Source organism: Diuraphis noxia, unplaced genomic scaffold (assembly GCF_037042655.1).
Source record: "Diuraphis noxia isolate RWA-SAM2 unplaced genomic scaffold, SU_Dnox_SAM2 contig0003, whole genome shotgun sequence".
In the NCBI taxonomy this organism is placed as follows: Eukaryota; Metazoa; Arthropoda; class Insecta; order Hemiptera; family Aphididae; genus Diuraphis; species Diuraphis noxia.
This window is the reverse complement of record NW_028301713.1, coordinates 53,052,495-53,062,072: the sequence shown is the minus strand read 5'-3', so window position 1 is coordinate 53,062,072 and position 9,578 is coordinate 53,052,495.

Below are 9,578 nucleotides of genomic sequence, written 5' to 3'. Positions count from 1 at the left end.
GCAAATGGAGATAATGGATGTTAAGGTACGTACGCAGTTAAAACTTAAAGAAGAACTGCAAATAAAAATATTGTAATGCGTTGCGTATAAATAATAAGTACCTTATAATGATGATGGCAGATAAAAAAAAAAAACTGAGATTTTAAACTTTTTGTAACTCATGTACACATAGCTCTTTATTTGCTCTACCCATATCTACTATAATATCGAATAATGAATCATACTTGAAGGATATTATTATATTATAATAGGTATATTATAGTATTACTTGTGGCGCGTATTATAGATGTATTTTGAAATGTACATAAATGCGATGTATAATGTATGTATGTTCAATTACCACCCGCTACGGGGATAATCCGCTTTGCTAAAATGAATTTTCGGGATAAAACAATATAACATATACAATATATTATATAAGAGCATGGGCTAGTGTGCGCGAGGAGGGTGAGTTCCGTTTGCCACGAATTCCATGGAACTACGAGACCGGAATAAGGAAACGAAAGACTTAAGGGGGTGGATGTGTTGGACGAACAATGGACCGGTCAGTCGTTGTGGCAAAGAAAGGGGCCACCCTCATCCCCATGCAAGTATAATAATAGTAATAATAATATAATTACGGTTGGCCTAGTTCCGGGGGAGCGTAGAAAGCGGAATTTTAATATTCGTTTTACAAGGAATACGCCTGTGGCCTCTCTTTTGTTGTTTGTAACAAGACAAACGTTTTATTTGGTGGCCACTACGGATGTAATATTTATGAGGCCACTGGCAGCGGATACTAAATAAGTCGCGTCCGGCAGAAATGACCGGATGTGCTGCAATTAAATGCTTGTACTTATTACGTAACCTGTCATCGATTCTTACATCCGATCTTTAGGTTCATATTTTAGCTCACCGTATTCGATTTTCGCTATAATTTTATTTCTACCTAGATATATTTATTACTTTTACCTGTAATACAAGATTATGACATCTAAATGCTTATTATTGATATTCATTTTTTTTTTATCATCCGACAAATTGTAAACATATAATTTTGTGTCTGTGCTTTGTATACGTTTAAAAAATAATAATCAAATTTTATATACATAACATATCAAATGTGTAGAGTATACGTGATAACATTACCACTTTTCCAGAGCAATAATTATCGTATTCGAGTTAAAAACTTTAACTTATACGAGTAAATATGCAAAGACGAAGAAAATAAATGATGCTTATCTTGACTGAATGATCAAAAATACTCATTAAAAATGTAATAGAAAACATAAAAAATATTGAATTTATAAATAAATATTATAATATTATTGCTTACATATAATATAAATATTAACATTTATAAATTCCCCTATACAATGGCTAACATCTAGTTGTAAATATTACATAGTTTTAGTTTCCTCAAATTAAATTTGTTTACGATTAATGCAAGCCGCTGTCAAATCAAATTAATAAACATTCATGTATTTTCATAAATCAATATTAATTATTAATAACATACAACATTTGGAATAAGTATTAATGGTTAATGGATTACTTACAAATCATAGCTCAGTTTAACCTACATCGCGATGTCCTACGACGTAGTTATCACATAATTGTTAATTATCAAACACTGCATAGAGCATGATATTGTATGGTTTTAATCATTTTTTCAGTTTATTACGCAGTGATATAATATTATACTATAGGTACATCGCATCTAATTTGTAACATTTTACCGCAAGATTTATTTTATGTTAAAAAAGGTGTAAATTAAATACCAAAATTTATTGAAAATATTTTTTTTTTGTCTTTACACTGTATATTACTATCTGTTGAAGAAATTTTATTTTTCTCTTACTATGCCATGAAAATAGTTGGAAAATAGTGTAATATTATAGTTGCAAAAGACTTTGTCTCACGTAAGTATAACAACATAAATGCTTAGAATCACATTTTTTATATACTAAACAATAAGTTTCGAAAATATTAATATAATAAAAAAGTATTTGCTGGCGACATATGCCACATTTATATGCTGTAGCTCAACAATTTTAATTGGGTGTTTGGAGTGGAGATATTATCAAAAACAATTTCCTTGTAAGGTGCTTTTACTAACTTAACAAATATTGTTATTCAGAGTGGTGGCTGGAGAGAAGATATTTTCAAAAAGATTCTATAAGTATGTTGGGTCACTGTCCACTTTGCCCCACCTTTAAGAAGCTAGTAACACACGAAAAAAGTTGAAAGTTTGAGAACATGGAAAGTTGAAAAACTGTTTTCCAATAATTTATGATCTTTGTGAACACGATTTTGCAACAATGTTTCAATGACAATTTGAGAGTTATTATATAGAATATTAGAATGACATTTTCTGCTAGTCGAACTGAATTATTCCTTTACCAGCAGCTAAATTTATTTAAAGTGTGAATTGAGTTTTTTCGTTATTCTTGATCAGTGATTTTCAAGATCTATAACACAGTTTGTTATCATTAAACTATATGAAAATCATCACAACTCTTAATATAATATATTATATTATCTAATCTTGTGATAGATTAATTTTGTATAATATAGGTAATAGCAGTTTGAAATAGTGCAATAAAAAATATGTAATTGTTTATAATAATACAAAATCAATGATAATGTTTAAATGTTAAGCTACTACTGAAACCACGCCTAGCACAAGATGCTTTTTAATATAATCGTCATAATAATCAATTGATACCTACTGACCAAAATAGTAAAAAAGAAACATAGATAATTTTGTTCACTTAATAAATGTTGTAGATTTTTAAATAAAACTAAAATTTAATCGATTATAAAAATGCATTAAGTGTCAAACAATTAAACTATTAAAGCAATTATAAAGTTACGATGTAATATATTTTATGTAATATATTAATTAAATTAATATTCATCACATACGGTTTATAGTTTATGTACACCGTGTCAACTTTTAAAATAGCTTTCAAATCTTTTTGAACCACAAGTCCACGAAGACATATTTTATACTGATACACTACTAACTACGCGTGTAGGTATATTGGTTTATACAAAGCTGTTATACGCATAATTGTATTATATTTTTCATAATGTTGAAAAAGTAAAAAACATCAAAGAACCAATTTTGCCCAAATAGGTATTTTAAAAATATCGATAGAAACACAAAAAAACACAAATTTTCTACAAATATCATGTTCTTGCCTATAAAATAATATATAACTATTACTTATACGTGCATGTATCGAATAACCTGCAGTATCGACGAATCTATAATACAAGAAATATATATAAATATATATACAGATGTCGATTTTGTATAAAATATAAATAGGTGTACATCCTGTGTGAAATATTGTGTTACATTGCGTAGGCGTATTTTTTAGCCTAATGTAAAAACATAGTATAACCCGAACAAACATAATATATAATATAATATACAACACACATATATAATATTATATATGTATATATATTATATTTTTACTACTTCTACCTTTATAGGTATACTGCTGAAATACTTCACGAGATATGTAAATATAAAAAATACGTTTTGTGAGCAAAATCATCTTCCGTGACAATAAACAACCTATATCTATCACCGGTGACTTGTAACAATTTTTGAGTATTTCGATGTATTATATTATATAATATATGTCTACGGTTTAGTATGCATTTTTAGTATTTTTTTTTTGCGTCTTTTCAGGTGCAATCAAATATTTGGTATTGTTATATATTATAGTGCAGTTGTTTATCAATCATTAAAATTATCACCTACAATTTATTCGATACGTTACCGTTACTGCGCGAGCAGTATATATTATCGACTTAACGAAAATCATTGGCTGAACGCTGAAATAGTAATATAATATTTGTATATAGTATAGTTTTGTATACATTATTTAAATAATGATAAAAAAAAAAACAGTTAACAGGGTTTGAATTCGCATATTCTATCTGTTTTTTGTGCATATCCTTGCACGATCTTATATAAGAGCTTCTAGCATATTCGGTCGAATGTTTTTTCAAAGTAAATCCTCATGAATAATAACAACTGTTTAAGTATGTTCGATAGTTGAAAAATAACAAAATAACTTATTTCGTTGTTTGCGAGCTCATGCTTCTTTTTTTATATATAATTATTCATCGACACTTGTACATTTGTCCTTTTAGATTTAAAAATAAAATTCAAAGAGCAATATTTTTCTTTTTTGTTCCATATTCTTTTTCCAATTAAATTAAACTCCTTCCGCTGGGAAAGCGACACTTCATGTCGTAACTCTCAAATACATCTGGACTAATTCAAATTTACTGGATTGCTTTGAATAAAATTACATTTTATTAAGTTATATGCTCGTTTTGAAATAGATTTATCGAATGCATTTAATGAATGAAAAAAGAAGTATAAAAAGAGGGGAAATTCACCTTTATGTCTTTGTTGATTAGTGATTATAAGTAAATAAATTAAATTATTAACTAGAAAGTGCAAAAATATCATAACAGGTAAAGCATCTAGGTTAAGTACTTACGTAATATTGTATCCACCTTTTTTTGTACACCGACGAATTCGTATATTGGAAAAAAAAATAGTGAGTAAATACTCGTATTCAGTTATTACTATGGCATGAGTATCAATATACCGAAGACTTTATCGTCTATTTTATTATGGTTATTGCATTTATTTTGTTATCTTTTTTGTGATGGTGGCTTTGGTATTCGTTGTTTATATAACGTCTTGTAATAATAGTATATTGCTTTGCGCGCCAGATGCTTTTGCAGGTCACAAGAGTGGTTATCAATACTGTATCTATATATTCATAATAGACTGCAGTCGATCCTTTATTCGCTTCAGTTGACAATATTATTGTTATGATACACAAGACACGCAATTTTCCCATAAAATTACGCAATCAGTATACATAACACATATTGTCTTTGTATAATATTATAATAATACACATATACAATATTTAATTTGTTTTTTGTCTACAGCAAATAAAAATAAATTAAAACAGAATTGGTGCCATTTATTTTGTTTACTTTATGTATTCCCCATCCTAAAAATATTTTTTTCTTACAATAGAAACTGAAGTTTTTTGTTTCACAAAAAGTTTTTTTTTTATTTCTGTAAGTGGGGGTTAAAAAATATTTTCGATCCAATACCTGATAATCTATTAGTTTTGAAGACAATTGGACATTTTATAGAATTTGTAAAACATTTTTTTTCCTTAATGTAATTGGAAAATAAAAATGATTAGGTATTGAGTTGTATAAGACATGATTACTCCATGTACCATATAAAATGTATAGTTTTGAAACATTTTAAATTATAATAATATGTAACCTAGGTATGAAAAGGTACTTTAATGCTTGAAGAACTAAGTTAAATGAAATTAACAAATTTTATCATGAGAAGGTTAAATGCTATAAACCTTGTTTTATAACATAAAATCATAAAATCATAAAACATTTCACAGAATTAAAAAATGTAATATGAATTTTTAAACCTAATAAGGATTAAGTAGGTAATAATATAAATGTCCTATTTTACTATAGAAACTATGTATATTACATAATAATATAATATACGTTTATTTATATATATATATATATATAAATAATTTAGCCAATAATATAATTTTTACCAGTGGTGTAAAATATTGCATTGAAAAGCTATTAAATTTAACATTTGCATAATAACAAAAATGTGCTGTTAAAAGACCCATAGAATGTGATTTATGACCTAAATTTCTTTCGTAATTACAGCCACTCTTGAACTATTAATTTTATAATGTTTGAAATACCATAATATATATATATGTATATAAATAGATTATTAGATTATAATTAAACCATAATTTTATGATATAAGTATTTGTTTTAAACAAAATATCCGATTTTGGTATAAACATGTATGTAATATGTTTTTTAATGGTTTCAATAATTATTTTTACTGACACATTAAAATAATTGATGTATTAAAATCTTTTAAGGCATTAACAATTAAAATATTTTTTAAGTCAAGAATTTAGGTAAAAATATTCCTTTTATGTACAACGCATTTATTGAATATTATATTATAATATATATTTTTAAGTTATTATGATTTTCCAAAGATAAAAAAAATAGATCAAAGCTAAAAATAAATTGTTTTTAAATACACACGCCCACACGCCCAGGCAATTGCTAATTTTTACAAATTTTAAAATAAAAAATTTGAGAAATTGATAATACATGATGTTGGACACTCGTATTACTATACTCGCCTTGGAATAGAATAGTGTTATTATGTCATTAATTTAGAACTAATAATAAATTATCAGATTAAAAAAAATGATGATGTATAAAACTTGGTTAAGATTAAAGAGTAGTGCAGCTTTTAATTTAATTTTTTTTTTTAATAACTTTCAGTAATTTTTGTTGCTTATAATTGAGATTACCGAGGCAAAAAAAACTTTCAAAATTGACAAATATTTTATTGATATGGGTAATTGAGAGAACCTATTTAATTACTTTATAGTCTATAATATCTATAAATTATAATAATTACGTTTGAAATATTTTTAGCAGATAACACGATAAATAATAATATAAACTTATACATAACATAAGTATAATGGTTGAAAAGAATTTACAGTTTCAATTATTGTATGGTTGTTTGAAAATCAAAAATCAAATAACATAGGTATTGTTCAAATATTTTGGTATCGTTTGATTTAAAAAAAATATTCTCGTACCTAGAATTAAAAATTAAAGCCAATAGTTATGAATGATTAATTTAAAAAAAAATTTAATAAAAACAATTGTAAAAAAATAATTAGGTAGCTTCCAACTTGGCATAAACTCCATTATGTTAAAGTTCGTACTAGTTGAATTAATTGACGCTGAAATAGTTTTCCTTTATTTTTCAAAGTTATCCTATATAAGATAATTACCGGCACAAATACTAAGAAAGAAAAAAAAAAGTTTGATATCCTTTTTAATTGTACATATAAAAGGTGGGTTTAGTCTATATCAGGGGTCACCCAATGGCGGCCCGCAGACTGAGAGAAAAAGCCAATAATTTAATTATATATTCATTAGTTTTAGTTCAATAATTAATAAGTGTATATTTTGTTATTTAGAAATAAAATATTTTTGGCCAACCGGCATATTATGTACTTTGAATTTTTATGGCCCTTGATAATTTTCCGAATTCTTAATGTGGCTCGTGGAAAATATTAATTGGTGACCCCTGGTCTATATCATATTATTATACTATTATTGCTCACACCGTACTAATAGATAAACTATACTGATTCAGCATTACATATTGGTAACATTATAATCGATTTATAGCAGGTGATTTCTAATATTAATAATAATAATAACTATAACAACAATATTATTATTAATAATAATAACAAAATAATATGTTATAAAATTAATAAAAAAAAGTGGGAAAAACTACGATTATAGTATATAATATTATTATAGCATATGTCATATGTGCAACTCACTAACCATATTAGGGTGCTAGGTACCCACATTTAGATGGAAGGGATGGATGGTGGTTGGTTAAGACGAGTCCGTCAGGGAGAGAACGGGTGGTAAAAAAATGCTCTCGGGCAGAATAACTAATTAGCTGGGCGTGGTCGACGTTGAGGTGTATGTATGTGTGTTGTGAAGGGGGGCGGAGGGGAGGGTACACACCAGTGGCGATGGCAAAAGAGAGTTTCGTTCGTTTGCCGTCATCATCAAAGAAATCGATGGAGGTCTTGCACAGTTAATGAGTATATAGCGGACCCGGGGAAAAAGAAACAGACAGAGGGTGTTTAAAAGACGCGGGAGACTAAAAAACACAAAGTAAATATATATATATATATATATACACACGTAAATACGCGCGTGGACGACGACGGTGACGACGGCGGAGGTGGTGGAGGTAGTGGTAGCGGTGTATTTATTATGTATATAGTTTATACACATGACGGAGAGTGGATAGCGGGCGACGGGCCCGGCGGGGCCATACGTGGAGGAAGTTAGGGGACGTGAATATTGATGAGTGCGCGCTCCCCGGACTTCGGCTTACCTCCGCCGATGCCGCCGCCACCTTCCCTTCCGGTGTTTCTACCCCTTCTACCTTCCCTCAGCCGTCACCCTCCCGCCGGGTGGTTTCCGCCCGCCCACCCGTGTTGTGCCGTCGCTATATATGCAGCACTCTTCCACAGTCGTTGCGGAATCTTATTATCTGGAGTATACGTATATACAATATACTATATACGCGAGAAGAAAGAAAGAAAGAGACCGCGGTGCGCCGTTGTCGAGTGAGAGAGATGGCGAACGAACGGACGGACGGACGATGGCGCAGAGAGACGGAGATAAAAAATAGTGCGAAAAAGAGAAAGAATTAGCAGCAGCAGCAGAGACCCGGCGCGCGCTGTGTGGACCGCGGCGGCGAGTGGAGAGATGAACGAGGCAGAGAAAAATGTGAAGTGTTTTAATAAGTAGAGACAAGAAAACGTTTATGTGCTGCGTGTGTATTGGAAACAAAGGGGTGTTCTCTCGATCTCTGCCTTAAAACTTTTCTTATATTATATATATTTTTTTTTCGTTTTTACCATCGTGCATAAGAACGACTCGACGAAAAATAACACTCTCTTCTACCCTACCCGATCACCATTCGAACTCACGCGGGTCCCGCGACTCGCCGTCCTCGTCGAATCGCACTCATTGTAATCAACGTGTATATATATCAACGCATACTTTTCCATCGATCATTATTTTACGCCACCGCCCGTTGTCGTACTTAAAAAAACATTTCCACTACTTTCATTTTCTCTGTCTCTTTCTCTCTCGCGGATGTGAGACGCTTAAGAACATAACATATATATTATATATTATACACGTATACACACACATAATATACATACATACATACATACGTACATACGTACACTCTCTTGCACAGCAAAAGATGATCAATCGTGTCGTTAAATTTACGTCCGTTGAACATTGCAGTAAGTGTGACGTGGTATGAAACAAAATGAGAAACGCTTTCAAAAGTGCTAAAACTTTTTAATTTGTTTGGTTTTTTTAGGTACGTTGCGTCTTATTATTATTATTATTTTTTTTTTTTTTAGTATTTCTAAATAGTTTTATGTGCAAGTTATAATATAATTTACTCGATATTTTAATAAATGTAAAGACTCTCTTTTTATTTTTCTCATCGACACCACAAAACATACGCGTATAATCTCATAACTATTAATTAGGAGGCACCTATCTAATAAACCAATGTATTCTATTAATATTATTAAATTTATCAGATTTGATTTGAAACTATAAATGTGCATATTATTATGTATTTATGTTATACACCGAAAGATTTACCAATAAAGGAGGGATTCTTTACTACTTTAATTTAAACTTTTACAGAGATCTGTGTATAGGGTCAAAACAAATATAGGTACTTTGTTTAATATTACAAGCTGTTATATATTTTATATGGTATAATATATATTATATACGTTATAAACACAATAAAGTTATAATAAATTAATAACTTAATGTTTAATTAAATTTACTTTTTAAGATGATATGTCCCTGAAAAATAT